This window comes from Dreissena polymorpha, chromosome 3 (assembly GCF_020536995.1).
Source record: "Dreissena polymorpha isolate Duluth1 chromosome 3, UMN_Dpol_1.0, whole genome shotgun sequence".
NCBI classification, from domain to species: Eukaryota; Metazoa; Mollusca; class Bivalvia; order Myida; family Dreissenidae; genus Dreissena; species Dreissena polymorpha.
The window spans coordinates 128,159,109-128,176,154 of record NC_068357.1 but is presented as its reverse complement, the minus strand read 5'-3'; the positions used below and the strand labels follow the sequence as shown (position 1 = coordinate 128,176,154).

The 17,046-nt window shown below is 33.4% G+C and overlaps 1 long non-coding RNA gene across 1 annotated transcript; it reads left to right on the top strand.

The window, feature by feature from the left end:
• The first annotated feature begins 9,746 nt into the window (after nt 1-9,746).
• Nucleotides 9,747-11,951, top strand: LOC127871399 (uncharacterized). The gene is made up of 3 exons (XR_008045316.1): nt 9,747-10,155; nt 11,315-11,405; nt 11,674-11,951. It is a non-coding gene; the product is annotated as an uncharacterized LOC127871399 (long non-coding RNA).
• Nucleotides 11,952-17,046: the final 5,095 nt, after the last annotated feature.

Sequence of the window (17,046 nt, the reverse complement as noted above, 5' to 3'; positions counted from 1 at the left end):
ATTTTAACCTAAACAAATCACTACATTTTATGTAAGAGCAATTAACTGATAACAAGTGTATACAAATAAACGTTTATACCGGTCACGTGATGCGAGTTAATTATTGTCATCCACTTCGGTGTTTTATTAATCCTTCTACAATAGATAGCGCAGCTATGCTACTGTAGTATTTATATTTCAGCAAGTATTACGACTCGCAAGTTTCACGAGCTAATTTGAAAATCTAGCGCACTTTCACGTCGGAAGACGTACCGAAATTATTGTCTGGAAAATACTGGAAAATACAAAGAACACATTTAAAGAATGAATAAAATATGCAACAGATAAAAAACACATATAAAAGATGTTTTCAAGTATACCTGACACAATATTCTTATAAAGTGTTCATGTCCAGCTTAAATTATCTGTTTTCGACACGTGTATCATATTATACTTGGGAATGCACCATTAGTAATGTAATTTGGAATGCACCATTAGTCATGTAATTTCATGACTTAACAACTTTAGCAATTATTTCTATAGTGTACGAGTTCCAACAGAAGTGCTAAAAGTGCTAAAAGCTCAGCGGTGATTGTATAATATAAACATATTAATTAAATTTATTTATATTAATTAAAGTAAGTTAAATACATCAATTACCACGTTTTGCCCTCTAATGCGCGTAATATGCCCATTTTGAAAGTAATTCGTCATGCCCCTTTGCCCTTTTGGGATTAGCACTAGCACAGTAATGCATAACTGGTATGAGTTCTACAAATATCACTAATACTGTTGTAGTTCATATTGACATCAATATATGTGATGTAAATGTATGTGTTCATGTTTGTGTATGCTATTTTTTTTAACCGGTAAACAAACATTTTGTTGTGTTAAGTTCAATCTATGGTGACGTGTGACAGTAAATATGTAGTGCTTATTGCTCTAATTTTGTTTTGGTTAAAAAGCATGTTTTGAACCTCTTCGTATGCAATGAGCAAATTTTGTTTTCTATCTACACATATGCAAAGTTTGATAATATATTGACTATAAATACGTTGATAACAAATATCATGTATATGTAATTGACAATTTACTGTTTCCACAGCAACTGTTAACTTAATTAATGTTGTATCATTAATTTGATCTATTGTTGAACAAAAAACACAAATAAAATTGCAAAAAAAATATAATTATATATATATATTGCAGTGAAGATGCACAACACAATTTGTATCATGAGCAGTTAACCTTTTTTGTGTCAAGTTGGAAGCTATACAAAATGTTCAATTTTTGAATACACGCCAATTAATATGTACTTTGTAATCAAATATGTTAATTGACATACGCGAATAACTGAGTTATTATCAGCAGAAACTGATCAGCATAACATGTTATGATACTAATTGATTTGAAACGTAATTTCATACAAAACAGCGCTATTCGGCGTTTGTGACACGATACACAAACATGGCTTAACTTCGTCATTTTTTGGAATTGGATGCTCAATTTCGGATTTTGATTATTAAGATGTAGCAGTTCAATAATATATGCTTAACTAAAAGTCATTTCTTGATCAGATGGGTCAAAATCCCATTCCCAGCCACATATATACAAACACGTTCAAACTTTTCTTTCGCACGTCGGTCGTTCTCGATGCACACGCACAGACCAATCGTTAAACCAATGACTGTTGTGTCCACCACTGTTTACATTATCACTATTTCGTGACCGTACTTGGCAGACGGCAAAAAATCAGACGCAAATATACAGAAACACATCATCAATCAAAATACTGAGGATTTTAAGGTTTGTTTACATGCATGCTTATATAACATTAAATAATCAAACAAAATCAAGGAAACTTACTTTAAGATGATGATAATGACAATGATGACGACGAAGATGATGATGAATATGATGAAGATGATGAAGACGATGAAGGTGATAATGATGATGATGATGATGATTATGGTATTGTTGATGATGATTATGATGATGATGATCGCTTTAGAGCGGCTCTTAGTAGCGGAGAGTGTGGAAACGACAAATTAATTGCAAAGAGGATGCTGTATGTATCAGGACAAAATAACAAGTTACAGCAATACATCTCTGATAATGACATAGAAAACAATGACCAAGTCATTATGGAAATTAGTGGAAGAATTAGACATTGTCTTCCAATCATGACAGAAGATGTACTTAGATGCCTTATCTTGGGTGTATACAATATTAAAATTGCAGCTTCCTATACAATAGAGCACTTGTCAAGTGACGGTATATACTCTATACATAGTTATGTGCATAACAGGAATTGGCTTTAATTAAAGTTTCAAAGTCAACACGTGTCCCAAAATAAATATGATTCATACATACGTTTCAAGGATGGGGTCAATCGATGCATGGTATCGCAGCTTCCCCGTTGGAGCACGTGTTTTGGAACGTGCGTGCGGCGCAACCAATCTGAGCAAATTTCTGATGTTCCGAGAAAATGGGCTGCGGACATTTCAGATGCTGCTGACGTGTCATATTAATAGCCTGAATTAGCTTGTGGCGTTATTTAAAAAAATGATGCGTACTAGATTATTTTATATCGAATGTGTTGTATAAAAGAAGAGTGTTTCTCACAGCGCTTAATCATAATCACTATTACTTTAACATCTTATCAGTTTCTACCTAACCTATAAACACGCGGCGGCATATGTGTTATGTTCTTTCGTATTTATTATTGAAAGATTTAAATCGTAAATAAAATTTAATGTTCTGCATAGAATATAAAACAATGTATATGTATTCAATATAAATATATGTAAGTAAATTTCTTTTAAAATTATCACTTTTAGTCGGAACAAAAATATTTCTGAGAAAAAATACACGCATCTGAGTCAGTCGCGGATCCAGGATATCTGGTTAGGGGGGTCCAGGGGCCGCTAGGGATCAGGGCAAAGCCCTGCTAGGGGGTCCAGGGCGGCGAAACTCCGCGATTGTAGTGATTTTGAAGGCTTTGACAATCACTTCTCGAGCATGTCACGCCTTATGTATTTTCGTCAAAGTACCTTCTTATAATGCCAAAAAGTGCATACCCAGTGGGCATCCAACGTTGCTGCAACGTTGTATTTAGGTTGCATTATAACGTTGCAGTTTGGTTGTACCAATGGTACAAAAGAAAGTTTTCCCGACGTTTTTTCCAAACGTTGCTGAAACGTTTTTTTTTTCAAACGTTGCTGCAACGTTGTATTTAGGTCGCATTAAAATGCAGTATTTTTAAATTCTATTTTGTTTAATAATATAAAATTAAAGAAAAATATATTTACTGCCAACCGCTCTTTCGATTAGTATCGGCAGTGATGGACATTTTCGAGTTCGTTTCTTAGAAAGAACCATTATTTGATGTCTATAGAGGAGTTAATGAAACGCTCCCCGAGTGGGAATCGAACCCACCAACTCCTGATCGCTAGGCGGACACCTCATCCACTACACCACGGCGACAATTGAAAGTTTCAGACAAACATTTTGACTATTTATTTTGTGTTGAAACTTTGAAACTAGATTCTAACATTTTAATGCATAACACAACTTAAACAAAATATTTTTTCCGGAAATTTTGAGTTAAAGTTAATCTTTAGCATCTTTAAGTTTAAGCAACTGATCTGTAAATTAAAAAAAAATGAATTTCTAAAATTTACATGAAATCATATTTTCATTGATGCTATAAATGAACTGTATTAGTATTAAGCACGATTCCTACTCGGGGAGCGTTTTATTATCTCCTCTTTAAACACCACGCACTGGTCCTATCTAGGAAACGAACTCGACAGTGTGCATATCTGCCGATAATACTCGAAAGAGCGGTTGGCAATAAATAGTTTGTTTATTTTTCTATTATTTAAAAAAAAGAATGAAAAAATACTACTTTTGAATGCAACCTAAATACAACGTTGCAGCAACGTTTGGAAAAAAAACGTCGGGAAAACTTTCATATACACCATTGTGACAACCAAACTGCAACGTTTGAATGCAACCTAAATACAACGTTGCAGCAACGTTCGAAAAAAACGTCGGGGAAACTTTCATATACACCATTGTGACAACCAAACTGCAACGTTTGAATGCAACCTAAATAAAACTTTGCAGCAACGTTGGAAAAACACGTCGGGAAAACTTTCATATTCACCATTGTGACAACCAAACTGCAACGTTTGATGGGACGTCCGGGTAATGTTTTGTATGCAACGTTTTGGCAACGTTCGGTAATGGTTGCCGACGTTGCGACCTAAATATTACGTTGCCACAACGTTGCATACAAAACATTACCCGGACGTCCGGGTAATGTTTTGTACGCAACGTTGTGACAACGTTCGGTAGTGGTTGCCGACGCTGCGACCTAAATATTACCCTGCAGCAACGTTCACACAACGTTTGATGGCCACTGGGTAGTTTATGCGTAATACGGATTTATATAGCCGAAATAAATGCTAAAAAGAAGAACACACTAATGGTTATCAGGCTAGTGGCGAATACAGCAGGGAGGGGAGAGCATGAACACATATTTTGTCAAATTTATCCCTTTGAGATAAAAGCTTGTCAAAGTATTCTGCAATTTCGCTCGTTTTGGAGTTGGCGCATCTATCTTTGTTGACATAAAATGCAGCGAAAAGAGAATCAATATGCAAAAACAGGCATACATCAGAATCACAAAGTTCGACTTGAAAAACCAGGCGACAGAGAGTCTAAAGTTGAAACATTTAGCGATTGTCTTTGATTAGTGGGAAATATTGTGTACAGAAAAAGAAAAATGAATTTAAATGGGTGATTTAGATCAAGCTTAGTGTGAAACAACAAATGAATTGACTTTACTTTTTTTACTTTCTTTTGGCGATTTTAGGGGGGGGGGGAACGTGCGCCGCGTCCGCCCCCCCCCCCCCTTGGACCCGCCTATGTCTGAACAAAACGGAATACGTTATATATTATATATTTTGTTACGCAATCAGAAGGTGCATACTGAATAGGTGAAGTATGAAACAGTATTTGTTGCTGTTTTATAAATATTTACTAGAGTTGCGACACCTTAAGGGTTTCGCGGGATGGAATGAGTGGGAACTAAAAAAATGTGGGTTCGAAAATTTTGGGTAAGAAAATGTGGGAACACAAATTTTGGGTAATAAACAAATGTGGGTACGAAAATTTTGGTTACGAAAAAAAATGTGGGTACGAAAATTGTGGGTACAATGGGTCAATGTTAAGGTTTTAGCATGGCGGACGCCGGACGGCGAAAAGACACGACACGACACGATGAGCTGGCTATGACAATACCTCAGGTATTCTCCGAAAACAGCCGAGGGCATATGCATAAGTCAGTGAGTAATACTCAACAAGACTATTGTCAAGCAAATTTGTCCCCTAGCGGCTCCACCATTGTCAGAATTTATTTTATGTTTTTATTTATTGCCATAGAAACCAGAATTTTTGACGTAGGAACAAAATGCAATCACGTGCATAATGTCCTTATTGCCATCTATCTTTGTTTCAAGTTTCATGAAAAAATATTAAGAACTTTTAAAGTTATCGCAGGATTCAGAAAAGTGTGACAGACTGACTGACTGACTAACTGACGGACACACAGAGCGCAAACCATAAGTCCCCTCCGGTGAATCCGGTAGTGTACTAATAAAAGCTAGGCACGGCGTATAAAATCAGAACCACTGGGCCGAATCTGCTGAAACATGGCCACATTATAGATTACAGTCCAAACAAGCTACAGAATGAGCGTTTTTGGACCTGACAGCGTAAAACATTAAACAAAAATGGACAGCACAGAATGGGTCATTTTGTACAAAAAATGTAAACTTTAAGTGGCATTTAATGACCTTTAGACATCAGAAAGTTGCAAATTTTTAATATTCTGCACACTTCGACTTGTTTTTTTTTACAAATTTAGAAGCATGTATGCTTGGGATGTATATAAACCCTGTTATTCAGTGTCAAATTTGGCCAAAAATCACAATACAATCCCAAAAATGGCTAAGCAGCAATGCCCCTTTAACATTATTCCTTATATTTAATTGTATTGTTTAAAAAGATAACTGTGTATATTTAATCATTATGGCTCTGTATATCACACTTGATAGGCCACTGCTGGGGCTTGAACCCAGAACTCATCTCACATTGTAAGATGCGTTTTTCAATTAAACTACAATGACTGTATCTTGTGAAGTGGAGCCAACATACACCCACATACCGGTAAGTGAAAAAATCATACTGGGCGTTTCTGACGCATGTCGCATAACTGTTTACAACAAAAGATGTATACATAGATATATATACATAAATGGGTAAAAAATAAACCGTCTATTTTTTAATTTTTGTTTCATATATACACATTTGCTAGCAATGATTTATATTTATATCATGTTGAAATCATTTATAGACAGAATATTACTGAAACTGCAATAAACTATAAGATGGATAGATATAATGTTTCATTCCATCTAGTACAATGAACAAATGTTCTTTTGATGCCATTTTCACTAAGGTATAGGTATTGAATCCTGATATACGACTAAAAATGAAATGTATGTTGGTTAGCATGAAATATTCAACAAATCCTCATATTCAAGCTGGGTCATCACTAAGTGAAATAATTTGTGGACATATCATAATAGAAAAATGCATTTCATGCCTCTAGATTGCTTTATTACAGGGTTCCCAGCTTTTTGTATGAACAAAATTCCCTGATTTTTCCCTGATGGAAAATAAAACGTCCAGGATCATAATTTCGACCTTTTTCTTGTTTTAGACACCCTGAATAAAAAGCAGTTGCAGACATAACTTATTTTTAAAGCTACATGTATACTATAAAGTCACCATAGCCATGCAGAGGAAATAATTTTCTGTTTTAAGTGTCTGGACTTCTCGAGACAAGTTGGGAAAGTCTGCCCAAACAAAATTCCCTGATTTTTCCCTGATTTCAGGAACTTTTCCCAAATTCCCTGACTTTTCCCTGACTGGAAAAATTGAAAGTCTTTTTCCAGGTTTTCCCTGATTTCCAGGTTGGCTGGGAACCATGTTTAACTATGATAAAATGTTCTTTAGATGCCATGTGTATTAATATATAGGTCTATTTTTCTGAGATATTAATGAAAATGCCTGTGGGTATGTGGCGAATATTTAAAAAATCAACTTGATATATGGTGCTAACACGGTAAAATTGTATGAGCCCAAATTATAATAGATGAATGCGTATTATGCTTCTCTGCTTATACTATGACGACATGTTCATACAATGCCATTTTTATTAATATACATGTATATGCCAAATTTAATGAAAAAGACTTGAAAATGTGTGTCGCAAGATACCAAGTAAGAAATAAATCAGCATTTTTATGTAGGGTCTTCACACGGTAAAATTATTTGTGCCCAAAATAATAATAGATGAATGCATATTAGGCTTCAATGTTGCTTATACTATGACTACTGGTTCATACGATGCCATTTTTATAAATATCTATGCCAAATTTAATGAAATAGACTTGAAAATGTGTGTCGCCAGGTACCAAGTAAGAAAAAAATCAGCATTTTTATGTAGGGTCTTCACACAGTAAAATTATTTGTGCCCAAGTAATAATAGATGAATGCATATTAGGCTTCAATGATGCTTATACTATGACTACTGGTTCATACGATGCCAATTTTATAAATATCTATGCCAAATTTAATGAAATAGACTTGAAAATGTGTGTCGCCAGGTACCAAGTAAGAAAAAAGTCAGCATTTTTATGTAGGGTCTTCACACAGTAACATTATTTGTGCCCAAATAATAATAGATGAATGCATATTAGGCTTCAATGATGCTTATACTATGACTACTGGTTCATACGATGCCAATTTTATAAATATCTATGCCAAATTTAATGAAATAGACTTGAAAATGTGTGTCGCCAGGTACCAAGTAAGAAAAAATCTGCATTTTTATGTAGGATCTTCACACGGTAAAATTGTTTGTGCCCAAATAATAATAGATGAATGCATATAAGGCTTCAATGTTGCTTATACTATGACTACTGGTTCATACGATGCCATTTTTTAAAATATCTATGCCAAATTTAATGAAAAAGACTTGAAAATGTGTGTCGCCAGGTACCAAGTAAGAAACAAATCAGCATTTTTATGTAGGGTCTTCACACAGTAAAATTATTTGTGCCCAAGTAATAATAGATGAATGCATATTAGGCTTCAATGTTGCTTATACTATGACTACTGGTTCATACGATGCCATTTTTTAAAATATCTATGCCAAATTTAATGAAAAAGACTTGAAAATGTGTGTCGCCAGGTACCAAGTAAGAAACAAATCAGCATTTTTATGTAGGGTCTTCACACAGTAAAATTATTTGTGCCCAAGTAATAATAGATGAATGCATATTAGGCTTCAATGTTGATTATACTATGACTACTGGTTCATATGATGCCAATCTTATAAATATCTATGCCAAATTTAATGAAATAGACTTGAAAATGTGTGTCGCCAGGTACCAAGTAAGAAAAAAGTCAGCATTTTTATGTAGGGTCTTCACACAGTAAAATTATTTGTGCCCAAATAATAATAGATGAATGCATATTAGGCTTCAATGTTGCTTATTATATGACTACTGGTTCATACGATGCCAATCTTATAAATATCTATGCCAAATTTAATGAAATAGTCTTGAAAATGTGTGTCGCCAGGTACCAAGTAAGAAAAAAATCAGCATTTTTATGTAGGGTCTTCACACAGTAAAATTATTTCTGCCCAAGTAATAATAGATGAATGCATATTAGGCTTCAATGATGCTTATACTATGACTACTGGTTCATACGATGCCAATTTTATAAATATCTATGCCAAATTTAATGAAATAGACTTGAAAATGTGTGTCGCCAGGTACCAAGTAAGAAAAAATCTGCATTTTTATGTAGGGTCTTCACACAGTAAAATTATTTGTGCCCAAGTAATAATAGATGAATGCATATTAGGCTTCAATGATGCTTATTCTATGACTACTGGTTCATCCTGTACGAAAATTCTTTGCAGATTCTGTACTGAGTCTGTACAAAATCTGCCCAGAATATTAATTCATTTATTCTGTACAAAGAGCACACAGACCCAGAATCTGCCTGGAAAACTGTACAGATTTTTTAAGCAGAATTACAATGAAGCAGAATTTCATCTGTACATATTACTATACCAAACAGAATTTTTATACTTTTCATTTTTATAAGACAGATTTTTAGCACTCTGCATTTTAGCAAGACAGAATTTTGGTACTTGGCAGTATTAAGCAAGGCAGAATATTGGACTTAGAAAACTATTGAAACAAAATTTCAAAATGGGACTTAGATAATTAAAAAAAATAGACTCCTGATTCAAGTTTCTAAATGTTTATTATGAGAAACATTTGCCCTATACAAGAAAAACAATATTTATGTTCAGTTCAATTTATACAATAATTGCCATTCATGTATATATTACATGTCATAATATTAAAATATGTGAGTATGTAATGATAATTTACCTTTTAATTGTACCTTTGTACATGTAGATCTACTATAATCATAAAATATCTTTGAATTAAGGTTCTTACAGTAAACTTGATTTAGGGTTGAATACATATTGAAAATTGTTTTTCAATTCCCCCTCCCCCCCCCCCCCCTGACTTATGAAAACTGCTTTGCTTTAATGGTATATGTATTTCCACTGGGGTTAAATGTTTAGTTTGCCTTCCTCTGACTCTATCTATGAAAAATTGTAATGTCAGTGCTTGTATACACCTCTGTAACAGTTCACTTGAAAATAATCATAAACCCCTAACAAACAAATCCTGCCTGCTTGATACTTGTAATGTGAAACTGGGGCTATCTTTACTGGCTTGCTGGAATGTGTATAATCTCTTCTGATTGGTTGGGAGCCAAATTTGAACATGTAAACATAGATCCATGCAAGACCTGAAATGTAGTTTCAAAGCAATGTTGGGACTTTTTAAAGTTGAAGTTTTAACAATATCCTGAAATACTTTGATGGACATTCATAAACAATTAACTAGAATGTGGAAATCAACATTTTGTGTATTAACAAGTCTCTAAAAGAGGAATTCAGTGAGTTATGAAGCGGCCCTTTTGGAAATGCTTTGAACTGTTAAACAGGTTTGTATTGTTTTTCTTTACATTGTAATATCTTATAATGTTATGTTTAATTTAATGATATAATTTAACAGTTACAAAGATCTGTTTTGGTGGGTGATTTACATTTTAAATAAATGATGAAACCAATTATCTTTGCAGTATGTTCACATAAAAGACATAAGTCAGTCAAAGGTATCTCTATCTTACAAAACCAACATATAGTTGTAACAATCAATTGCCTAATCAGTGACCAAATGAAAGGGCAATGTAACCGATACTTAGATTTATTTATGAATAACTACTCTGCCACAAAATGTAAAGCCTTTTTTTTAATTACATATTTACGAAAGCTATGTTATCACTTAAAAGGTGTTGCATTATTTAAGTTGTAATTTTAGTAGATCCCATATGATCACTTCATTCAGATTGGCTAAACAAAGTAATTTTTAACCAGGTTTTCCGAAGGAAAAAACTGGTTATTAGATTGGCGAATGCGGGCGGGCTGGCTGGCTGGCGGGCTGGCTGGCTGGCTGGCGGAATAAGCTTGTCCGGGCCATAACTATGTCGTTCATTGTCAGATTTTAAAATCATTTGGCACATTTGTTCACCATCATTGGACGGTGTGTCGCGCGAAATAATTACGTCGATATCTCCAAGGTCAAGGTCACACTTTGAGTTCAAAGGTCAAAAATGGCCATAAATGAGCTTGTCCGAGCCATAACTATGTCGTTCATCGTCAGATTTTAAAATCATTTGGCACATTTGTTCACCATCATTGGACGGTGTGTCGCGCGAAATAATTACGTCGATATCTCCAAGGTCAAGGTCACACTTTGAGTTCAAAGGTCAAAAATGGCCATAAATGAGCTTGTCCTGGCCATAACTATGTCATTCATTGTGAGATTTTAAAATCATTTGGCACATTTGTTCACCATCATGGGACGGTGTGTCCCACGAAAGAATCACGTCAATATCTCCAATGTCAAGGTCGCCACGACTAAAAATAGATTTAAAAAAAAAAAAAAAAAAAACTTACAAAGGGGGTTAATTTTTTTTGGTCATTTCAAAAGTTCAGTTTGAGTTTTCTCCCTTTATCAGATTTTTTTTTCACAATGAAAACCTGGTTTTGTGACAATTTTGTCCCTTGTTAAATAGTAAATTGTATTTTTTTTGCTTTCAGCGATTTTCAAAAAAGATTGTGTAGCAACTTACCCCTGACAACGACCTCAGAAGTGCAGTCACAGAGTAATGGTGCTGTTATCACTTAAAAGGTGTGAAGCAAAAACTTAATATAATGCGGTTTTTAACTAAATCAACATTACAAATTCTCTTTTTATAAAACACGCTATGAAATGACCTACATTTGAAAAAATGTCAAATTTATTTTATAATGTGAAAAGCAAAATATAAAGAGAAGCAAGTTGGTGAACCATGTTGCGTTATTTAAGTTGTAATTTTAGTAGATCCCATATGATCATTTCATTCAGATTGACTAAACAAAATGATTTAAAAATAGTTATGTGTATTTTTTGCTTTCAGCAACTATCAAAAAAGATTGTGTAGCAACTTTCCCCTGACAACGACCACTGGCTCAGTTAAGTGCAGTCACAGAGTGATGGTACCTCACCAGGGTCTAGTTCAGGCAAATGAAGAAAAAGGGATTTTCATCTCAATATAATAACTGTAATTTCTTAAAACATAAACTTACTTTATTTACTGTGCTTTTATGTCATATAACAGTGATACAATAATGTGTGTTGTATTTAGGGATTTATTTCTTAACGGGATGTGTAAGAGTAAATTATTTTATTTTATTGACTGTCAGTATTTGTTACTTTTCTTATATATATATAAACATGTCATAATATCATTAAATAAAAATGTTTAATATTTACAGTCTATATATTTTGCTTTACATTTTGCTACATTTTTCTGTACAGAATTTTTTGTGTGTACAGATTTTATTTTGTGTACAGATTTTATTTTGCACAGAATCCCATTCTCACATTTTGGTTCACCCCACATTTAATTATGCCCAGGTTTTTTTCTGCCCCTAAAAAATTCTGCTTAATTTAAATAATTCGTAAAATCTGTACAGAATTCGTTCTTTGTTTATATTGAAAAAATCTATAAATAGAAATCTGCTTCAACTCATTTTTAATGGACACCAAATATTTTCTGCACAGGTTCTATACAGATTTTGTGTATTTTATTCTGCACATAATCTGGTTACAGTCAGCCCAAACTTTTTCGTACAGGATACGATGCCAATTTTATAAATATCTATGCCAAATTTAATGAAATAGACTTGAAAATGTGTGTCGCCAGGTACCAAGTAAGAAAAAATCTGCATTTTTATGTAGGATCTTCACACGGCAAAATTGTTTGTGCCCAAATAATAATAGATGAATGCATATTAGGCTTCAATGTTGCTTATACTATGACTACTGGTTCATACGATGCCATTTTTTAAAATATCTATGCCAAATTTAATGAAAAAGACTTGAAAATGTGTGTCGCCAGGTACCAAGTAAGAAAAAAATCAGCATTTTTATGTAGGGTCTTCACACAGTAAAATTATTTGTGCCCAAATAATAATAGATGAATGCATATTAGGCTTCAATGTTGCTTATACTATGACTACTGGTTCATACGATGCCAATCTTATAAATATCTATGCCAAATTTAATGAAATAGACTTGAAAATGTGTGTTGCCAGGTACCAAGTAAGAAAAAAATCAGCATTTTTATGTAGGGTCTTCACACAGTAAAATTATTTGTGCCCAAATAATAATAGATGAATGCATATTAGGCTTCAATGTTGCTTATACTATGACTACTGGTTCATACGATGCCAATCTTATAAATATCTATGCCAAATTTAATGAAATAGACTTGAAAATGTGTGTCGACAGGTACCAAGTAAGAAAAAAATCTGCATTTTTATGTAGGGTCTTCACACAGTAAAATTATTTGTGCCCAAATAATAATAGATGAATGCATACTAGGCTTCAATGTTGCTTATACTATGACTAATGGTTCATACGATACCATTTTTATAAATATCTATGCCAAATTTAATGAAATAGACTTGAAAATGTGTGTCGCCAGGTACCAAGTAAGAAAAAAATCAGCATTTTTATGTAGGGTCTTCACACGGTAAAATTATTTGTTGCCAAATAATAATAGATGAATGCATATTAGGCTTCAATGTTGCTTATACTATGACTACTGGTTCATACGATGCCAATTTTATAAATATCTATGCCAAATTTAATGAAATAGACTTGAAAATGTGTGTCGCCAGGTACCAAGTAAGAAAAAAGTCAGCATTTTTATGTAGGGTCTTCACACAGTAAAATTATTTGTGCCCAAAGTATAATAGATGAATGCATATTAGGCTTCAATGTTGCTTATTATATGACTACTGGTTCATACGATGCCAATCTTATAAATATCTATGCCAAATTTAATGAAATAGACTTGAAAATGTGTGTCGCCAGGTACCAAGTAAGAAAAAAATCAGCATTTTTATGTAGGGTCTTCACACAGTAAAATTATTTGTGCCCAAGTTATAATAGATGAATGCATATTAGGCTTCAATGTTGCTTATACTATGACTACTGGTTCATACGATGCCAATTTTATAAATATCTATGCCAAATTTAATGAAATAGACTTGAAAATGTGTGTCGCCAGGTACCAAGTAAGAAAAAATCTGCATTTTTATGTAGGATCTTCACACTGTAAAATTGTTTGTGCCCAAATAATAATAGATGAATGCATATTAGGCTTCAATGTTGCTTATACTATGACTACTGGTTCATACGATGCCATTTTTTAAAATATCTATGCCAAATTTAATGAAAAAGACTTGAAAATGTGTGTCGCCAGGTACCAAGTAAGAAACAAATCAGCATTTTTATGTAGGGTCTTCACACAGTAAAATTATTTGTGCCCAAGTAATAATAGATGAATGCATATTAGGCTTCAATGTTGATTATACTATGACTACTGGTTCATACGATGCCAATCTTATAAATATCTATGCCAAATTTAATGAAATAGACTTGAAAATGTGTGTTGCCAGGTACCAAGTAAGAAAAAAATCAGCATTTTTATGTAGGGTCTTCACACAGTAAAATTATTTGTGCCCAAATAATAATAGATGAATGCATATTAGGCTTCAATGTTGCTTATACTATGACTACTGGTTCATACGATGCCAATCTTATAAATATCTATGCCAAATTTAATGAAATAGACTTGAAAATGTGTGTCGACAGGTACCAAGTAAGAAAAAAATCTGCATTTTTATGTAGGGTCTTCACACAGTAAAATTATTTGTGCCCAAATAATAATAGATGAATGCATATTAGGCTTCAATGTTGCTTATACTATGACTAATGGTTCATAGGATACCATTTTTATAAATATCTATGCCAAATTTAATGAAATAGACTTGAAAATGTGTGTCGCCAGGTACCAAGTAAGAAAAAAATCAGCATTTTTATGTAGGGTCTTCACACGGTAAAATTATTTGTTCCCAAATAATAATAGATGAATGCATATTAGGCTTCAATGTTGCTTATACTATGACTACTGGTTCATATGATGCCAATTTTATAAATATCTATGCCAAATTTAATGAAATAGACTTGAAAATGTGTGTCGCCAGTTACCAAGTAAGAAAAAAATCAGCATTTTTATGTAGGGTCTTCACACGGTAAAATTATTTGTGCCCAAAATAATAATAGATGAATGCATATTAGGCTTCAATGTTGCTTATACTATGACTACTGGTTCATGCGATGCCATTTTTATATAATAATAAAATATAACAAATAATCCAACATGAGACAAAATGTCAAATAAAGATTATTAAAATAACATTTTTATAGCACAACTTGAACAAATTACAAATTAGACAGGCACACAATATCATAATAAAAAAATATGATAGTCATATGAAATGGCCGTTAACAACTTTAAATAAAATATAATTATGAATTTCTTTAAACTGAAAACCTTTTTTATAATAGACTTGTTTTTTTTTCCTAAATTATTAATAGTGATAGCTGTTTTTGCACAAATTAAAGGAATTCGCGATGCAAATGGTCAATGTTTTAAAAAGCGTGCAACTTATTTTTTCACATTTCTCAACAGTTAGCGACTAATGCTGATGTTGTTACGCTAAGTGGCATATGGTTGCTGATGTCGTTACTGAGACTCATATTTTCACAAATTTGAACAATGCTCAATTAATTATTTTCACAATGTTCAACAGTCACAACTCATTTGTTCACAATTTTGAAAAGTGTGCAACTTATTTTTCCATAATTGTCAAGATTGCGAGGCTCATTTTTTTAATCTTCAACATTGCACGACTCATATTTCACAATTTTCAACATTGCGAGACACTTGTTTTCACAATTTTTAAAAGTTTGCTACTGATATTTTAGGAATTTTAAACAATGTGCAACAAATTTTTCACAATGTTGAATAGTCACCAACAATTTTTCTCACTTTGAACATTGCGCGACTCCTTTTACCACAATATGAACAGTGTGCGCCTAATGTTTTCACAAAATGAGGCGGCAGAGGTTGCTGCACAAAGATAAAAAAGCCCACTGAAATTTTATCCAAAAAATAGCAACATGGCTTATTGGAGCTAAACAACCCTTTCTACATGTACTTTCAACAAGCACACAGACCAATGACAGTAGGACTACTGGCACTGACCGTTGGTTCATCAGCATGAAAAATGGGTGTCAAAAATAGCACAAATAATGTAAAATGTGTAATATGCATGCATAACGATTAAACTTACCAACCACTCGACCAGGAAACAGACTATGTCACATAGTATGTGGGATTCGGGATGCTCTCCCACTGGTATCATAATTTCATATGCAGATCAGGGGTCACAAGAACGTACACAACATCATTAATGTCAGCAATATATATCTCCGACTTCAAACACACAGCTTGCAAAATCGATGAATATTGCACAAAAGCAGCTTCGTTACAAACTTCCAGCAACTCGAAATCCACAAGCAGTCTCGTTCCCCACCCACTTTGACTTCGCAGCGAAGGCATGTTTTTTGGGGGAAACCGTTAACATCTCACAACTAAACGTATACTACGGAGATTGACAAGTTGAAAAATAATTTACTCTAATCACTTCCCATTTGCGCACTACGTTAAACTCCAGTTCCATTTTGTCTTTATTGTTTGAAATGTTACTCTACACATTCGCTTTCAAAATAGCGGTTGGCGTGTTGTTGGAAGTACATGTACATGTCGAATGTGTTATTGTAAAAACTATTGGTATTGTGTTTTTAGTGCAGAAATTGTATTTAAGTTTCGATTTCTAGCTCAAATTTATATATTTTGTTAAATAATTTGCGTTTAAATTTGATTGTTTGTTGCTTACTTGCGAACTATTTTTTATGTGTAAATATGCATAGACGCTAGTGGATATGTAATCAGGTTACCATATTTACAACAATAAAATTTAACGGTTGTTTGTTTTTGTTTGTTTTGTTAATATTTTCTAAAACGTATGTTAAACGCAAGATGAAATTATTAATTAATTTGAGAATACAATCGCAATATGTATTATTTAAAATCAAATTTGAATAGCCTAGCGCGTGAATTATCTCCTGGGGTGAATCGGCTTCCGGCGAGAACTCATTTTATAGCGCGTGCGCCATAAAAACACACCACTTTTTCGTGATTTAATCAAAAACTAGATTTTTGCCAGGTATAACGCCTACGCCAACAGGTAGATCGCATTCTTGTCCATATACATGTCAAATTTCAGCAAAATTAACCGACCAGTTTTCAAGGCGCCCAAATCGCGACTATATGCACCAACTTAATGAAACTTAGCCCCCTTTATCATTCGTT